Consider the following 19,903-nt stretch of genomic DNA (forward strand, 5'->3'; position numbering starts at 1 on the left):
TCATCTATTGTGTTTTGAGTCATGCAGTGGAAACACAAGTTTACATCTTTTCATGTCTTATGAAAATCTGCTTTTCAAGCAAGGCACTCCATGCAGTTTCTCGTGTATAGATAAAAGCAAACTATATCTCTGCTTCTCTTTTGCTTCTAGAAAAAGTATTGGTATTACAATATACAATCTTCTTTTTTTGCAGGTTTATTTAATTCATACTACGTAGAGATAATGAGTAGATGGTTACTGAATGTTATTGAAGTACAATTGTTCTTTTAGTTTACAGGAAGACAGAAGTTAAGGGAGACAAGTGTCAACTAATCCCCATATTAGCTTTAATATAGAGTGAATCATTGACATTGATGATCTGAGCATAAATAAGCATGTTACGAGTTGATTTTTAGTCCAGGTTTGATTAATTCTAAATATCATTTGTAGGATCATGGATGGGAGCCTGATATCAATTTGATTTTTTTTTTAAGTATAACCTGTAAAATGGTGACTCGAGGCAGCTGTTATAGGGCATGGATTTTTTTTGAGCTAGAACCCATATAAATGACTCAACTGTGGCAATCCAAAATCGCCACTGGTAAATAAGAAGAGCCTAGCAAGAACATATTAAAGATAAATGTATTGTATTAGCCTCCACTTGAACCAATTTGGCTTGTTAGAACTTAGAAATGTGTTAAGTCTATTGGATGATTGAGGGAAATCAACTTTGGGAGAACACATTCCCGCAAACACACAAAAGGGCTCTACACCTGCCGGGTTTTGAATCGGGGCCGTTTTCATGGCTCTGCTCCTTTCCAACTATTAAGCCACAACATTAGTAAATGTACTATAGGTGCATAGGGGACTATTAAACAATAATCCATATCTTAAAAAGATAATCCATCTAGGGCTTGACTCTTGAGAACTCCCAATGGGTTACATTGTGGCCAGGGATTGTTGATTTGTGGTAGCATCGAATGTGCTCTAGCCATGAAAATTGGTGGAGAGGCTAAAGCACATGAGATCTCGAAGACCCAGAAATGGTTTGGGGAAATTCCACCCAGTTAGAGAGATATTAAAATAATTAATATTTTTAAAGGGGTTCCTAAGTCTAAACTTATGAAAATTAAATTATTAATGGGTATTAATATAAAATTGGGTGAGAAGGTTCTAAATGACATGGATCAAACCAAATCTAATTTTAGCCGTTGATTAGAGACTTAATTTCGACCGTTGAAGATTCAACAGGAAAAGTATAAGAGGAGGCTTGAGGGTCAATTGGAGACACACCAAGATTGATCAGTTAGTTCGATTTTCTGGAGCGAGGTTTGCTGAGAAAAGTCAAACAAGTGATCTGTTGCAGTGAGGGGCAGTGAGTACATTGCAGAGAGGCAGAGATAGTGCCCGAGGGTCATCGCAGTGATTGAAGAGGTTGACGTAGAGGCAGCAGGAGCCACACAGAGGTAGCTAGAGCCTGTGTAGAGGCTAAGGGGCCTGTGTGGGTGACGCAAAAGGTCAGAATGCTGACGCAGAGAGGCAGAGGGCTGACGTAGAGGGTTCAAGAGCTATCGAAAGGCTAGCAGGGCTGACACAGAGCCTTGGAAAAGCGCCGAAAGGATTTTCGTGGGGTAGACTAGTGCTGAGAAGCTGAATATCTGTCTTCGAGAAGAGGTATTACTGCTGTGTAAAAATCTCTGTTGGGTGAGCCAGTTTGGCATCCTAGTTGTACTCAAGAAATTTGCATAATAATAAAACCCTCAGATCTGCTGCACCGGTTTTCCCGCATTGGGTTTTTCCGAGGATGTGTTGTCCAAAAATAATGGTGTCCCTTGTGTGTTTGTCTAGTATTTTAGTCGATGATCTATATATGAGTTAAGGCTGCATTTGTGTTTATTTTCAGTATTTATATGTATAAATAACTTGTTAAGAAATAAACAAGTAGGTGAAATAAACCAGATAATGCAGTAGGGATTTCTAATGTGTCATACTTAGAAATTTCAACATGGTATCAAAGCATTGCAGATCACAGGAGGACTTAAGGCACTAACAGATATTGGAAATTTGTAGTAGTAGTAGCTGTCCCAAGAGACAGAGCTGCTCCTAAGTAGAAGTTAGTAGAGGAGTGATGCAGAGGGCTTGTGTCATCATTTCGAGCCAGAGAGAGGGCCAATGCAAAGGCATAGAGAGGCAGAAGAGGCTCACGAATAACCACGTCATCCTACTCAGTCATGTAGGCTTGACGCAGTTGGCTAGAGGAGTGATTCATCCTTTGTCGGGATTGCGCAGAGCTGGAAGGCTCAGTTTCTTCAGTTGCTGGGGCCTAGAGAGCTGTGTGCAGATTGTGATTGTGAAGCTGGTGGGGTGTTGTTTCTATTGGAGCAGAGCAATGCCTAACGGGACAGAACCAAGGTAGAGGGAGTCGCTGCCTTAACGGATTTCTAGCCAAGAAATCCAGATTCGAGTTGTAGTTTCAAAGAGGATTGGAGAGGAGCGGTTCAACAGTTGGTGGGAAGATTTCCAACAGGGAAATCGAGACTCAGAGGGAGTCTAGGAGAGAACTTCAAGGAGGGAAGTCGAGACTCAGAGGGAGTCCAGAAGAAGAGGGGAGATGGCAGTGAACGGACTGAGGGATCAGGACAGATTGGATGGGGCTTCCAATTTTGTCATCTAAAAGGCCAGGATCCAGTCAGTCTTGGATAGGCATCGCATCAAGGGCTTCGCCTTGAGAACCGTGGCTATCCCAGTCGACCCAGCTGATAATGAGAAGTATGAGGATGCAATGGCGAGGGGAAAGTGCATAATCCTTGATGGGGTCAGGGATCATGTCATACCACATATTGCCGAAAATAACACGGCAAAGGAGATGTGGGATACTTTGACGACATTGTATCAGGGCACTTCCGTGCAACAGAAGATGCTATTAGAGAATCAACTGCGGTCGTATCAGATGCATAAGGGGGAGTAGATAGATCTATCCCTGCTCAGATTGCAGGAGATTCAGGACCAACTTACTTCCATAGGGGCCATGCCGGATCAGGAGTTCATGGTGAGGACCGCCTTGAATGCAGCCTCCTAGGAGTGGGAGACATTTGTCCAAGGCATTTTGGGCAGAGCACTCTTCTAGGATGGAAAGAGATGTGGGCAGCTCTTCGCCAAGAAAAGATCAGATGGCTAACCAAGGCGGGAAGTAGCAGAAAGGTGTAAAAATTCTATCACTGCAGCAACTGATTTATTTTTCCTACTTATTCCACAATAAGTTATTTATGAAATTACTTCAATAAACATTAAAATAAATACTGCTACAGATATCACACTGTAATACAGAAACAAATGTATGCACAAGCATTAACACATTGACACAGATATTTTGGACAACAGTCCCTGGAAAAACCCAATGTGGGAAAACTAGTGCAGCAAGGGAGGATTTTATTACCCAGCAATTCTTCAGTACAAGAGGGTGCCAAACTGGCTTACCCACAGAGAGAAATAATTATCCAGCACTTCTCCCAATCCCAACGTCAGCCCGACTGACCTCTGCGTCAACTCGATTGACATCTGCGTCAGCCCCTGCTTGATTGCGTCAGCCCTGGGCCTCTCTGTGTCACCCACGCAGGCCCAACTAGTGACTGCGCAGTCTTCTGTTGCCTCTGCGTCTGCCTGAAAAGCCCTACATCTGCCTCTCCTGCCTCAATGCTGATCTCTAGTGGTTGATCCCTCCTCTCCGCTTTGTACTTGCTGCCTCCTGACTGCTCACCAGACCAATGGTTCAATTTCTTAGCTAACCCCGCTCCAGAAATTGAACTGGCTAGTCTTCCTCAGTGTGTTCTCCAAGTGATCCTCAAGCCTCTTCTTATACTTTTCTCGTTGACAAATCAACGACCGAGATTAAGTCCCTAATCAACGGCTAAGATAAGATCTGGCTTGATCCATGACTTTTGGACCATTATAACACAATTTTATATTAATTCACATTAATATTTTATTTTCCTAAGTTTAGACTTAGGGACTTCATTAAAAATATTAATTATTTTAATATCTCCCAAACTGTTTAGGATCTGCGCAAACCCTTTTTGGGTATTGGAGATCTCATGTGCCTTAGCCTCCCCACCAATTTTCGTGGCTAGAGCACATCTGATGCTACCCCAAATCAACACTCCCTCTTATCGAGGACTGTGCTCTAGTAATACTCCTCATTGAGTATCACCTTGATCATCCGACATTGGTCCCTGTGCTAATGCTAAGCCTCCCCACCCACCATCTTCTGCACTGCTACATCCTGTACTGCTGCCCATGGCTCTGCCACTGCCACTGCTCCATCTGTACAATAACTCCCTCTGCATCTGTGCTGCTGCTGGTTCTTTTTCCCAACAATGCATCCGCCCTGCAACTCCCTCTGCATCCTTGCTGTTATCACTACCATTTCTGCTACTGAAACAGGTTCTTTACCATCCCCATCTTTTCCCTGAAGTAGTCAAACTTTGTCTTTCCAAGGGCCTTGGTGAGGATGTCTGCCACCTGTTCTCCTGTAGGAGTATAGCTCAATTGTACAACTCCTCGTTAGACACAGTCCCTGACAAAGTGACAATGGATATCAATATGCTTCGACCTATCATGAAACATTGGATTCTTAGAGAGCTTGATGCAACTCTGATTATCACACATGATCTTGGTTGCCTCCATATTCCTTCTGAATAGGTTCACAAGTAGTTTTCTAAGCCATATGGCCTCACAAGAAGCTGTGTTTGCCGCCATATATTCTGCCTCAGATGAGCTCAGAGCCACGGACTTCTGTTTCCTACTGCACCAGGAGGTCATTCTTGATCCAATGTTGAAACAGTACTCAGAGGTACTTTTTCGATCCACTGAACTTTCTGTCCAATCTGCATCAGTAAATCCACTCAATCTGATATCCTTACTTCTAGTGTACAAGAGTACATAATCGACTGTTCCCTGTAAATATCTGAGAACATGTTTGGCTACTGTCCAGTGCGCCCCCTTTGGTTCCACCATGAATTGACTGAGGGTGTTGATAGCGTAGCAAATGTCTGGCCTGGTATTGACCAAATACATCAGGGACCCTATGAGTTGCCTGTATAGGGTGGGATCAACATCCTTGTCTTTTGATGCATCAATCTTCTTCCAGTTGGTGATCAGTGGTGTAGCCATAGGTTTACAGTCCTCCATCCCGAATCTTTTCAAGATTTCTATAGCATACCTCCCTTGCCCGAGGAAGATTTCTCACTTCTTCTGCCAAACTTACAACCCTAGGAAGTAATGCATTCGTCCCAAATCCTTCATATCGAATTCTGTGGCTAGATTCTTCTTGCAGTCCCCAATGAGTCTGGATGATCTTGTCAGAAAGAGATCATGCACATACAATACTAAGATTAGTGGCTCGTTCTCTACAACCAGATAGTAGAGATTCAGATCCGCGTCACTCTTGAAAAACCCCATCTTTTGCAAGTAGTCATCTATTTGACCATGCTCTCGGTGCCTGTTTCAGCCCATACAAGGCTTTCTTCAATCTGCATACATGATACTTCTTCTCATGAGTTTCAAAGCCCTCTGGTTGTTCAATGTATACCTCCTTTTCTATTAACCTGTTCGAAATGTTGTTTTGACATCCATCTGATGGATCTCCCATCCCATCTGGGTTGCAAGAGATATCACAGTCCTAATAGATGTATACTTGGCTACCGGGGCAAAGATCTCCTCATAGTCAATCCCTTCTTTTTGGGCATACCCCCTAGCCACAAACCTGGCTTTGTATTTCTCAACACTGTCGTCTGCAACATATTTGATCTTGTAGATCCATCTTGAACCTACCACTGATTTGTCTTGAGGTCTTGGCACCACCTCCTAGACATTGTTTACCATTATGGAGTTGTATTCCTCTACCATCACGTCTAGCCAAACCTAATGTTGAGGTGCCTCCTTGAAATTGGTAGGCTCTCCATCCTGAGCTACTATTGCTTGATATCTATTTGGATGTTTTCACTCCCTCTTATTGTTTCTTGGCGCACAGATGAAGTCCTTTGCATCTCGCAGAATCTGACGAAGTTGCTTGCTAGTTCTTCCTTTGCCAGTAGGTGCTTCTGTTTGCTCCTCCTCCTCATCTTGAGAATCTTCCTGTCCCGAGGAAGAATTCTTTACTTCTTATGGTTGAAGACGCTTAACCAACGGCTTCTCTTTCAACCAATGTTGCACGAAGCGGGAGCGAAGCGGAAGCGGAAGCGGGAGCGCGGAAGCGTCATTTTCCAAAAATCTAGGAAGCGAAGCGTCCGCGGAAGCGTCTGCTATATATATATATATATTTTTATATTTTTTTGCATTTATACTCAAAACAAACATCCCAAATACCAAATTAATTGTAGAAGACATGAAAACATGCATATTTTTGCATAAATCAAGATAGATATGGCATCCATGATTCCATTGTAGTTACTAGTATGTACAACAATCATCTATATTCTAGCTATTACAAACATACATCAAATTTTTAAGCATATTATAAAACATAAAACATTTAAGCATATTATAAAACATAAAACATAGAGCATATTATGATTTATCTAGCAAGTGAGCAACTGTCAACATTTGTCATGTCCAAAATTCAAATAATAATGTTTACAAAATATGTCACTTGGTCACCGCCAAGCCAAAAAGGTTCAAAATTCAAATTCACAAGTCTACAAGTCTAATGAGTAATCTATGACAAAAAGTAGTAGATTGTGAATATATCTACTAATCTCTCCTCCTTCCACCACGAATAGAACGTGATGGCGGGCCTCCACGTGGTGGCAATGAAGAAGATGGTCCCTGTGTAAGTCGTGGCACTGAAACTGATGAAGAAGAACCCCCTGCTGTTGGTGTTGAACCATGGAACCTAGGAACCAAGGGACCAGATGGGGGTGGGGGTGGTGGCATATCAACACGGTCATCATCATCCTAGAATCGCTCAAAAAATTCATGCAAAACAAAAAAACACTAGTTAACAAAAAAATTAAAAACATGAATTAGAGAAATGCTTTATAAGGGAAAATTGGAAAATTCATACCACAATGGACATACCTGGATAAGAGCATCCTCTAATTGCTCTAGTCGCAACACTCCATCCTCCAAATTGGGCTCCTCTGGATTCTTGTCCCAAATCAACAAGTCTTTATTAGACTTTGCATCTTCACAGTAATGGGACAACAATCGCAAGTTGTAATGAACATAAACCAAGCTCTCTTCCCGGTCTAAATTCAACCTGTTCCTTTTAACACTATGGATGAAAGAATAAGAGCTCCAACACCTCTCTGCAGAAGAAGTGTTTACCACCTGTGATAGCACCCGCAATGCCAAACTCTGTAGAAGTGGAGTACCCCCTCCATGCATGTTCCACCACTCAAGAGCAGAAAAAGTCTCTCGATCTTGAATTGCATGCATGCTCCCAAATGGACCAGTGTTGAGCGTATAGTTGCTCACCTGTCTCCGTACCAATGCAGCCTCCTCCTCATCAGGGATTAATTTACTCAATGCAGCCATATATTTTTCGTGAACCTCTCTATCTTGGTGTGGTTTTTTCCTGCTTCCCCCCCCAGGTGCTGGTGTTGAAAGCCATGATGGATGATAGTATTTAGGTGTCAAAACATATGCTAATGCATGCAATGGAATATTTAGCATTTCCCATCGGTTTTGCACCTCTACACGAATATAATTGTACAAGGTGGTATCTCTAGGCTCAACAATGTCTTTAATCTGCCCCAACATGCTATCCATTTGCTCATACACCTCCCCAATTACTGGTCGATCTGAATCTGCAAACTTGATCATGTAATAAATTGGTTTGGTGAATTGCAAAACATATTTAACCTGTGACCAAAAGTAACTGTCAAGAACAGTGTCCTTGACTGCATTAGCACCATCTGTGTCAGTGTTAATTTCATCCCATGTTTCAGCACACACCAGATTAGTTAAAGCTTGTCTCACCCTCACTAGCCGCCTAAAGGTGAGGTAATAACTAGCAAATCTTGTCTTTGCAATTTTAAGCAATTGCAACTTGGAGTAAGTGCCATAGAAGTAGTTTACCCTTGTATGCCCTGTGATGAATTTAATGAGCTGCTTCCCTTTCCTGTAAACCTCAGCAATCCACCCACAATCTTTGTGTTTCACAATATCATGCATCAAAAGGTTCAATGTGTGAACCAGGCACCCAGACCAAAAGATGTGTGGATGAGTACGCTCAATAATTTTTCCTGCTGCCTTACAATTTGCTGCATTATCTGTGATCACTTGAACCACATTATTCGGACCAACATCTTTGATTGATTTCAATAGGAGATCTGCAATGTTTTGTGCAGTTGCACTGATGGAGGAGGAGTCATGACATGCAATAAATACTGCACCACTAGAAGAAACACCAAGAACATTTATCAAATGTTGGTTTCTAATATTTGTCCACCCATCTGATACAATGGATACCCCAGAATCCACCCACTCATGTGTAAAACGTGTCAAAGCTCTTTGAACCTTAGCTTTTTCTCTTTCTAATAACACTGTTCTAGCTTTCTCATAGTTGGGGGCCTTGTATCCTTTTGGGGCTTCATTGATGGCCTTTACCATGTCATGCCAATAGGGAGAGCGAAGCACATTGAATGGTACACCGCAAGCACAAAGAAACCGGACTATCTTTCCATCCACATCATCCCTCCCAGCAACATTAAGGAAATCCCCTATTGTTCTTCTACCTCCAGAGGTTGCAGAAGTACCATGAGGAGATGGGCAACTACCAAATTTAGAGGTTGCACTTGATTCAGAATGAGTTTTTTGTTTCTTGTTTTTTTGTTGTGCAGCCATCTCTATTTGGATGTATTTTCTTCTTTCTTCAGTTGAAATGTTTGGGCAAATTTGTACCCCCACAGAACCCTTTTTTTCATCACTGTCCAGCACCCCACAAAGATGCCTCCTCAGACGGGTATATGAACCACAATATGGTTTTCCTCCATGACAACCATGAGGGCACACAAATTTGTAAGATCCACCACCCTTTCCCCCATCAAGTTTGGTCACATAGTTCCACAAGGGTGTTGATGTACCTTTCCCATCTTGTGCTTCAGTGTCCCCTTCAAGTTCATCCCCTTCCTCTTCAAACCCTTCCTCCTCATCATACATTGGGTCACTACTATTAGGACCAAGTTCATCCCCTTCCTCTTCCCTTCTATTCCTCACCCTTGCCATCATTAAAACCAAGAGTGGAATGATACATAGAAGCCAAAAGAACACCATCTTGGAATGTGGATATAGGTGGTGGACAACCTGTAAATAAAGGAGCAAGTAGAAACAATGGGAAAGAGTAGGAGAGGGAGGAGAAAAATACAATTTTTTTTTCAAAAAAACAAGGGAGTTTGGGGTTTGAACTTACCTCTTTAGCTCTTGTAGATGAAGTCCTCCAAGCTCTTGCTCCAAGCTCCTCCTCCTTCTCCTAGCTCCTCCTTCACTCCTCCAAGCTCTCCTCTCTTCTCCTCTCCTTTCCTCTCTTCTCTTCTCCTCTCCTCTCTTCTCTTCTCCAACTCTCATAAACTCAAAGTGAGAAAATGAGGAATGAATGGGAGCTTTATGCTTTTCATTCCTCACCTAAACTCACCCTAACCCACCCCCTCATTGCTAAGTTAAGTTAACTTTTAAAAAAAATTAAAAAAAATGAAGTGTCATTCCTTAGCCCGCGCGGATTTTTCGGAAGCGCTCCGAAGCGCTCGTGAAGCGTGTGCTTCCGGGCCCGAAGCGTGGCGCTTCCGGAGGCCCGAAGCGCCCTCCGAAGCGCGCTTCGGGGCCAACGCTTCTCAAAAACCAGGAAGCGCATAAAAAATGCGGAATCGCGCTTCGGAAAAAATGGAATCGCGCTTCCTTGGGCGCTTCCGGAACGCTTCCGTACGGGACGCGATTCCGGCCTAGGATCCGGGGGGGGGGCGCTTCCTGCAACACTGCTTTCAACTCCTCCTCAGAAGGCATCTTGCGAGATCTTCTGAAAGCCCTTTCCTCCATGAACTTTACATCTCGTCGTACTACTACAGTCCTGCTCCCTGGAAGATAGATTCTGTATGCCTTAGCGTTCTCGCTATATCCTACTAGATATCCCTTTTCTGCAGTCTGATCTAGCTTCTTCCTCTTTTCTTCGGGTATGCGGCAATATGCTATACTCCCAAATATCCTGAAATGACTGACTTTAGGTGTCTTCCTTGTGAAGACTTTCTCTAGAGTAATCTTGCCCACTGCCCGATGAGGAGTCATATTCTGAACATAGACTGCTGTGTTGCATGATTTTGCCCACAGGAATTTTGGCATATCCTGATCATACATCATGGCCCTAGCTACTTCTACAATAGTCCTGTTCTTTCTTTCTGCTACCCCATTCTGCTCCGGATTATATGGAGCTGCCCACTCTCTTCTGATGCCCCCCTTAGCGCATAAATCCATGAAGTCCTTATCGGCAGATTCTCCACCATTATCTAAGCGCAAAACTTTTATTTTCTTCCTAGTCAGATTCTCCACCAGAGCCTTGAACTCCTTGAATCGACAAAAAACCTCATCCTTGGTTTTCAGAAAATAAATCCAAGTTTTCCTTGAGTGGTCATCAATGAAGGTAAGGAAATACTCGGCACCACTGAGAGATTTAACAGAGATAGGTCCGCAGATATTAGAGTGTATCAATCCTAGTACACTTTTGGCCCTGTGTTTGCTCCTAGGAAATGCTGCGTTGGCATACTTTCCTAGAGCACATCCCCTACATACATCATCTTGTTCCGTACTCAGATCTGGAAGTTCTGTTACAGTGCTCCTGAGAATTCTTAGAGCTCCATGGTGTAAGTGACCCATTCTTCTGTGCCATAGTTCGTTCAAGTCCTTGTCTCCATGACTGCCTATTAGTGTCATTGGTGATTCTAGTTGCAATCTATACAACCGATTGCTTTTGATCCCGACTTGCACTTTCTTTTTCCAGCTCGGGTGTTTGACGTATACCTTCTCCTTGATGAAGTAGATGTCATAGCCCTTGCCTTGTAGTTGCGACATGGAAAGTAAGTTCATACCCAATCCTGGTACATGCAGCACATTTGTAGCACAGAACCGTTCTCCCGTTCTGTTTGAAAAATTATGGTACCCTTCCCTACTGGAGTACACTTTGCCTTGTTCCCCATGGTGATCTGAAAGTTCATCTTCTCTTCTCGATATTCTGAGAAACACTCCCTGATTCTCGTCATATGCCACGAAGCTCCACTGTCTATATACCATACTTCTGATGATGCAACACTAGTCATACACACCACTTCTTCTTCCAGCCTGGAAGCCAACATAGAGAAATCGAAATCTCTCTCTTGTGCAATCTTCTGAAAATCTGTGTGAGTCCCCTGACGTGGATGCCTCTGCATCGTGGTCTCGACCCATAACTGATTTTCCCTTTCTGTCTCTGATTACTCGCTCTGATACCATGTGAAAATTCTATCACTGCAACAACTGATTTATTTTTCCTACTTATTCCATAATAAGTTATTTATGAAATTACTTCAATAAACATTAAAATAAATATTGCTGCAGATATCACACCGTAATACAAAAACAAACATATGCACAAGCATTAACACATTGACATAGATATTTTGGACAATAGTCCCCGGAAAAACCCAATGTGGGAAAACTGGTGCAGCAAAGGAGGATTTTATTATTCAGCAATTCTTCATTATAAGAGGGTGCCAAACTGGCTTACCCACAGAGAGAAATAATTCTCCAGCACTTCTCCCAATCCCAGTGTCAGCCCGACTGACCTCTGTGTGGCTCTCAAACCCTCTGCGTCAGCCCCTGCTTGACTGCGTCAGCCTTGGGCCTCTCTGCATCACCCACGCAGGCCCAGCTAGTGACTGTGCAGTCTTTTGCTGCCTCTGCGTCTGCCTCTCCTGCCTCAGCGCTGATCTCCAGTGGTTGATCCCGCCTCTCTGCTCCGTACTTGCTGCCTCCTGACTGCTCACCAGACCACTGGTTCAATTTCTCAGCTAACCCCGCTCCAGAAATTGAACTGATTGGTCTCCCTCAGTGTGTTCTCCAAGTGACCCTCAAGCCTCCTCTTATACTTTTCTCGTTGACAAATCAACGGCCGAGATTAAGTCCCTAATCAACGACTAAGATAAGATCTGGCTTGATCCATGACTTTTGGACCATTCTAACACAGTTTTATATTAATTCACATTAATATTTTATTTCCCTAAGTTTAGACTTAGGGACTTCATTAAAAATATTAATTATTTTAATATCTCCCAAACTGTTTAAACTTTAGAATCTGCCCAAACCCTTTTTGGGTATTGGAGATGTCATGTGCCTTAGCCTCTCCACCAATTTTCATGGCTAGAGCACATCCGATGCTACTCCAAATCAACACAAGGGAGGTCGAATCAAGAAAGAGGAGGAGGAGGATGCAGCTCTGGCATCTGCGGGACAATAGGGGAAGTGGAAGAAGAAGGATATCTCTAAGGTGAAGAGCTTCCATTGTGGAGAGCTGGGTCATTATGCATCCTAGTGCCCCAAGAAGAAGAATAAGGGAGAGGCTTCTGACTCCAAGGCAACTCCGGCTAAGGCAGAGAAAGAAATCGAGACCGATGATGACTATGCCATGAGTGCTCATGCACCTCTAGAGAAGAGGTGGGGTGATATTGAGCTGTAGTCAAGAGGACTACACAATATGAGGGGCAGGATCCTTGAGGTACGCAAACTCTTGGTTCATATCTGGCTACGGGAACCCCGAGTGACAGTAGCAGGATGATGGATGTTGGTAGAAGCAAGATGCGATGAAGCGACAAGGTAGGGCTAGAATGCAGGGGTTTGTAGCAGTGTAGTGGGGGTTGCAGCAGTGCGAGAGGCACAATGGAGGTTGTAGCAGTGCGAGAGGCACAAAGGTGTTTGCAGCGACGCAAAGGTAGCAGAGGGAGCACATGATAGCAGCACAGGAAGCTTCAGCATCGGTGGGCTTCCGGACTGACAAGGATGTCAGTAGTTGGGTAGATCGATTACTTACTGCTTGATAACTGAGTTGCAGTGCAACGGTTAGTAGTGGTAGTGCTATGGGCAACATGATACAACATGTTGAGAGGGCGCTGCATTACAGATGTAGCAGTGGCAGTGGTAGAGCCATGGGCAACAATACATGAAGCAACAACGTAGTGGATGTTGGGCAGCAGGCCAAGCATCAACACAGGTACCAGTGCAGAATGATCACTGTGATGTTCAGTGGTGGAACATTACTAGAGCACATTCCTCGCTAAGAGGGAGTGTTGATTTGTGGTAGCATCAAATCTGCTCTAGCCATGAAAATTGGTGGAGAGGCTAAAGCACATGGGATCTCCAAGACCCATAAATGGTTTGGGGAAATTCCACCCGGTTAGAGAGATATTAAAATAATTAATATTTTTAATGGGGTTCATAAGTCTAAACTTAGGAAAATTAAAATATTAATGGGTATTAATATAAAACTGAGTGAGAAGGTTCTAAATGACATGGATCAAGCCAAATCTAATCTTAGCAGTTGATTAGAGACTTAATCTCGGCCATTGAAGGCTCAACAGGAAAAGTATAAGAGGAGGCTTGAGGGTCAGTTGGAGACACACCAAGATTGATTAGTCAGTTCGATTTTCTAGAGCGGGTTTGCTGAGATCTGTTGCAGTGAGGGGCAGTGAGTACATAGCAGAGAGGCAAAGATAGTGCGTGAGCGTTAGCGTAGTGATTGAAGAGGCTGACACAGAAGCAGACAAAGCTACGTAGAGGCAGCAGGAGCCACACAGAGGCAGCTAGAGATTACGTAGAGGCTGAGGGGCCTGTGTGGGTGATGCAGAAGGCTAAAGAACTGACACAAAGAGGTAGAAGGCTGACGCAGAGGGTTCAGGAGCTATGCTGCGGCTAGCAGGGCTGACGTAGAGCCTTGGAGAAGCGCCAGAAGGATTTTCGTGGGGCAGACTAGTGCTGAGAAGCTGAATATCTACCTCCGAGAGGAGGTATTACTTCCGTGTCAAAATCTCTATTGGGTGAGCTAGTTCGACACCCTAGTTGTACTCAGGAAATCTACATAATAATAAAACCCTCAGATCTGCTGCATCGATTTTCCTGCATTGGGTTTTTCCAGGGACGTGTTGTCCAAAAATAACGGTGTCCCTTATGTGTTTGTCTAGTATTTTAGTTGTTAATCTTTGTATGAGTTAAGGCTACATTTGTGTTTATTTTCAGTATTTATATGTATAAATAACTTGTTAAGGAATAAACAAGTAGGTGAAATAAACCAGATAATGCAGTAGAGATTTCTAATATGTCAGACTTGGAAATTTCAACAGGAATCGAATCCCCAACTGTCATTTGGTAGAAAAAATTAGGCCCGTTCTCTTCCAAATATCAACAGTACTTCTCCACTAACAATGCTGAAGTTTCGTGAGGTGTTATAGAGATTTCATCCCCTGACTATGGAAGAGTGTTGTTAAGGCTGGTTCCATTATTAGACAGGGTAGTCAACTTAACGACATAGCTAGAATTTTCCTAAATGATAACATTTCTCTTGATATCATATTGCCTGTACCAGAAAAAACAGTTCCCCTGAGGCCAGGCCAAGGTATGTGAAGGTGAAATGAGCAAAGTTCATCTATTGAATATGAAATGAACCACTTGGTTCATAAACTGAATATCCAAAATAAATAGCATAACATAAAAGAATCCATAAAGATTAGAATAATGTATTGAATATGTAGTATGTGAGATTATGAGTTTACAATGACCTATGTGATGATACACACACACACACATTGATGGGTCATGTGGTGAAAGGTTGTCATGAATGGTTATTGTTACTGCAATATCTAGGACCCTAGTGCCAGGCTGCACTAGATACTCGGCAACAATGGGATCCACACCACTGTCAACTTAATAGTGAATTTCCTTGTTGTGTTGAAACTTGTGGTAGCTTCAGAAGGTATTCTACATAGGCTTGGTGTCTTAGCATGTAGGAGATGATTTATTGCCTCTTTAGGTGCTTGCTTGATGGAGTAAGTGATTTATATCTTCTTTCTTAAGTCTAACTTAGGAAAAATACAATAATTAAAGTCAATTAATTATTGTGGACTATTAAGTCAATTTCTAAGGATAAATAATGAAATTATTTAAGTGACTTAGAAATGATCTCAACTGTTGATCTCCTAGATCTTCTAGAAGGGAGATTAGGGTTAAGTGATTTGGGCTTGATGAAGATAATAAATGAAACCTAAGGGAGAGGTGAAGACACAACAACAACTAGAGAGCGAGCAACCACTGCATTTTTGGGAAAGCGATTTCTTCCAAAGAGGAAAAGTGATTGCTCTAGAGAGAGACGCTCATATAAAGTGAGGTGAAGGAGGAAGATTGCAGGTTGATTTGGAAGAATCTCCAGGAGGCTGAATTGTTGGAGATTGCAGGGCTGAATTGTTGAAGCAAGGAGGAGGTTGAATTGTTGGAGAGGCTGATCTGATAGTGCTGAATTTTCTGAGGCACAAAGGCTATTCGAGGAGAAGGCACATGGCTGAATTTTCTAAGGCGTAGAGGCTATTTCAGGGAAGGCCAGAGCTGAGTTGCTGGTGAGAGGTGGGCCCAAATTGTAATATTCCTAAGTGGAATTTAAAAGTAAATATCAAGCAATGAATTAGGAACAACAAAAGAAATTAAAACCACGAACACAAATCAAAACACCAAGTAGACCAACAAAACAAATTGAGCCATTTTATTAATGATGAGAATTAGGTACATAAAATAGGTAGGAATGATAGAACCTGATCTTGCTATGCAAGCTATGCAAAACCCAGGTGAAATATCTCTGACCCAAATGAGGAAATGGTCCAGAATAGGAAATGTGTGCTGCCCAAAAAAATCTGTTGTTGGCTGCCCATTAAAATTGAAGATTCTGCTCTAAATACTGCTCGGAATGCGTTGAAACTTTAACCCCAGACTCCTCTCCTAAAACCCACAAAAACACAAAAATGGTGTGGGTTGATTCTAGGTGATGAGAAAGAAATCCAAGTGGTGTAAGTGGCTCTCTGGCAGCTTGTGCATGTCCTTTGTGAGAAATATGCCACTAATGATAATCCTCCAACTCCAGCTCTGATAAATCCTCTCCAAATCAGAAAATTAGCTCTTGAAATGCCCAACTCTTGGGTATTTCAAGTCCCCAACAACCCTCCTCCAAAGCTTGCAGAGGCACTACCCACTAAGCTCCATACACTGCTAGAAAATGTAGGAATTTACAGGGTAAGTTCCTTAGATAGAACACCAAAGGACACCGCTCACAAATAGATCGCAGATCAGTACACCAATATTCTTGACGTGGTTAAAACCCTCAAAGAGGGAAACAATCCACGACCTGAGCCAACACGGCCACTTCAGGCAATTTATTAATGTAAAAAAAAGAAAATTTACATAAACTTTTCTCATGAATGGTCCCCTTACAAATGACCCTCCATGCTCTTTAAATAGAGATCATGGACCAATCGGGTATTAAGCCACAGATCAAGTGTCGGTAATACCGAGGAGAGAATGAACCGTTAGATCACTTCATGTCTAGAACATATTGTGATCGTCAGATTGTAAGCTACAAAAAATACATACTAAAGAAACACACTTTACCTAACTATACACTAGACCAAGTTGTACTTAATTATTTCCTATGTGTCGGAATATCCTAACATCCTCCCTTAAGAACAAATTGGGATAGGATTGAAGGATGTACAAAGATTACACAATAGGAGAAGGAAGGAGGCATCAAAGCCTATCCCCACTTAGTGACAACTTCCTGAACTCCAACCATAAATCAAAGTTTAGTAAACTTCGCCTCTGTGAGAGCCTTTGTAAAGCTGTCTGCAACTTGATCATCGGTTGAACAATATTGAACTTCAAGAACATGGTCATGAATGAGCTTTCTGATGAAATGCACGTGTAGTTCAATGTGTTTGATGCATTGATGTTGGACTAGATCTTTGCATAGTTGAATGGCACTTTGATTATCACACCAAAGTGTAGTCGGATGCTGCTACTGAAAACCAAACTCTGAAGGATTTGACGAAGCCACAGGGCTTCCTTATTAGCTTCAACGGCGCCATGATACTCTGCTTCTTCTAAAGAAAGAGAAATGACACTTTGTTTCTTGCAAGCCCATGTAATAGGTCCAAAACCAAGAGTGAATACATAACCTGCAGTAGACTTTCGATCATCAGGGTCACCAGCCCAATCAAAACCAGTGAAACTATCCAGTAGAGGAGATGCTTCTACACTGTAATGAATCCCAAACTGAACTATACCTTGAACATAATGAAGTATTCTTTTAGCTTCTTTCCAATGACTTTCATGTGGGTTTTGCATAAATCGAGCAACAAGGCCAACAACAAAGGAAAGGTCAGGACAAGTTATGGGTCAGATACAAAAGTTTTCCAACAAGTTGACGGTATAAGGTAGCATCAAATTTAGGGGAAGTACAAGTGATTGAAAGTTTGGCTCTAGACTGAAAGGGAGAAGGGGCTGGCTTATAGTCTTCCTTGTGAAAGTGGCATAGAAGATCACATGCATACTTGGTCTGGGAAAAGGAAATACCTTCTTTGGAAGACCAAGAAAATAATGCAAGTGTTCTAAGTCTGTTATTTCAAATTGCTTTTCAAGGTTGGACTTCACATGGCTTATAAGGTTGGGATCACTACCAGTAAGGAGAACATCATCAACATAAAGAACAAGAATGGTAAGAGACTTACCCACTTTGTTAGTGTAGACAGTATTGTCAGAATGACACCTAGAAAAGCCATTATCTAAAAGAAAGCTAACCATTTTGGCATACCAAGCCCGAGGGGCTTGGTTGAGACCATAAAGGGATTTCTTAAGTCGCCATACAAGGCTGGAGTTTGTTTGTATAATGCTAGGAGGTTGTTCCATATAGATTTCTTCATGCAAGTCCCCATGCAAAAAGGCGGATTTAACATCCATCTGATGGACTTCCCATTTGAAAGAGGCAGCAAGGGAAAGAACAAGGCGGATAGAGTTCATTTTGGTAACAGGGGAGAAGATTTCAGTATAGTCAATGCCTTCAACTTGTGAAAAACCCTTAGCAACAAGATGAGATTTATGTTTATCAACTTTTCCATCTGGTCGAAACTTGGTTCTGTAAACCCATTTGCATCTAACAAGTTTTGTCCCTTTAGAAGAGGAACAAGGTCCCATGTATCATTTGCTAATACTGAACCATATTCTTCATTCATAGCTGCGTCCCAATTTGGATGGCCTAAAGCTTCTGCAAAGGTGCCAAGATCATAATTCCCTGAAGCTTGACCCAGTAAAGAAGAGGCTCTATCAAACTGAGAACGTGTACGACGCTGATCTGTAGGATCCCTGCAAGAGCACTTGCTGCATCCCGAGTAGCGCGGACCCATTTTGGAAGCTGAGGAGCTGAAGGAAGATCCCAAGTGTGAAAATTTATGAATCTAATACATCAGAAACCCCTACTGCATTTTTTGGTTTACCATCTCCTACTTGTTCTCTGCATTAACAAGTTATTTAAATGCAAAAATATCGAAGTGAACACAAATGCAACCTTTACAAATATACAGATCAACAGCTGAAATAAACTGAGACAACACAAGCGACACCATTATTTTTGGACAATCGTGCCCGAAAAAACCCAATGCAGGAAAACCAGTGCAGAATATAGAGGGTTTTATTATTAAGCAGATTTTGAATACATCTAGGGTGCCAGAACCTCTCTGCGGAGACAATATTCCGGCAAATTAGCAGCCGGATGAACAACCCCACAGTGACTTTGACTGTTCCTTGTGCTGGACAATGAAAGCTGCTCCAAGCACTCCTCTGGAACTGCGTCACCCTCTCTGGTACTGTGTCACCCTCTCCCGACTAATATGCTCTCAGTCTGCCCCACATAACCTCCTGAGCGTAGCCTCTTCCTCTGCGGCTTCTGCGTCCTTTGTGTTTGCCTCTGCGGCTTCTGTGTCCTCTGCATTGGCCTCCTTAGCCTTTGCACCAGCCCTCTTCCTGCTCTGCGTTGCCTCTTTCGGCTCTTTGCTGCTTCTCTGATATGTATTCTTCGGCCTCCTATTGAACTGCCCCTCACTGCAACTGATCACTTGTTCGATTTCCTTAGCAAACCTCACCCAGAAAATCGAATTGACTGATCTCTCTTGGTGTGTCTCCAACTGACCCTCAAGCCTCCTCTTATAATTTTCCTGTTGACGATTCAACAACCGAGATTAAGTCCCTAATCAACGGCTAATATTAGATTTGGCTTGATCCTCATTATTTAGAACTTTGTCAACCATATTATATTAATACACATTAATATTTTAATTTTCCTAAGTTTAGACTTAGGAACCCCATTGAAAATATTAATTATTTTAATATCTCTTTATCTGGGTGGAATTTCTCCAAACGATTTCTGGGTCTTGGAGATCTCACGTGCCTTAGCCTCTCAACCAAATTTCATGGCTAGAGCACATCCGATGCTACCAAAAATCAACACTCCCTCTTAGCGAGGAATGTGCTCTAGTAATGCTTTACCATAGAAACATCACATTGATCCTCCACATCGGTACCTATGATGATGCTTGGTCTGCTGCCCCACATCCACTGCACTGCTGCTTCCTGTACTGTTGCCCATGCCACTGCCACTGCCACTGCTACATTTGTATTGCAACTCCCTCTCAAAATGCTACCTCATGCTGCCCATAGCACCGCCACTACTAACTGCTGCACTGCAACTCAGTTATCGAAGTAAGTAACTAACTTCACCCAAACACTGACATCCCGGTCGGTCTGGAAGCCTCCTGATGTTGAAGCTACCTCTGCTGCTATCCTGTGCTCCCTCTGCTCCCACTGTGCTGCTGCAATCTCTTCTGTG

The 19,903-nt window shown here is 42.6% G+C and overlaps 1 protein-coding gene across 2 annotated transcripts in view; it reads left to right on the top strand.

The window, feature by feature from the left end:
• The window catches only part of LOC149193779 (uncharacterized), a 249,834-nt gene that overhangs the window by 68,819 nt on the left and 161,112 nt on the right, over positions 1–19,903 (top strand). The window lies entirely within an intron of this gene.

Source organism: Pinus tabuliformis, chromosome 2_2, assembly GCF_031772625.1.
Source record: "Pinus tabuliformis cultivar Carrire ecotype Pingquan chromosome 2_2, CPIR1, whole genome shotgun sequence".
Classification (NCBI taxonomy): Eukaryota; Viridiplantae; Streptophyta; class Pinopsida; order Pinales; family Pinaceae; genus Pinus; species Pinus tabuliformis.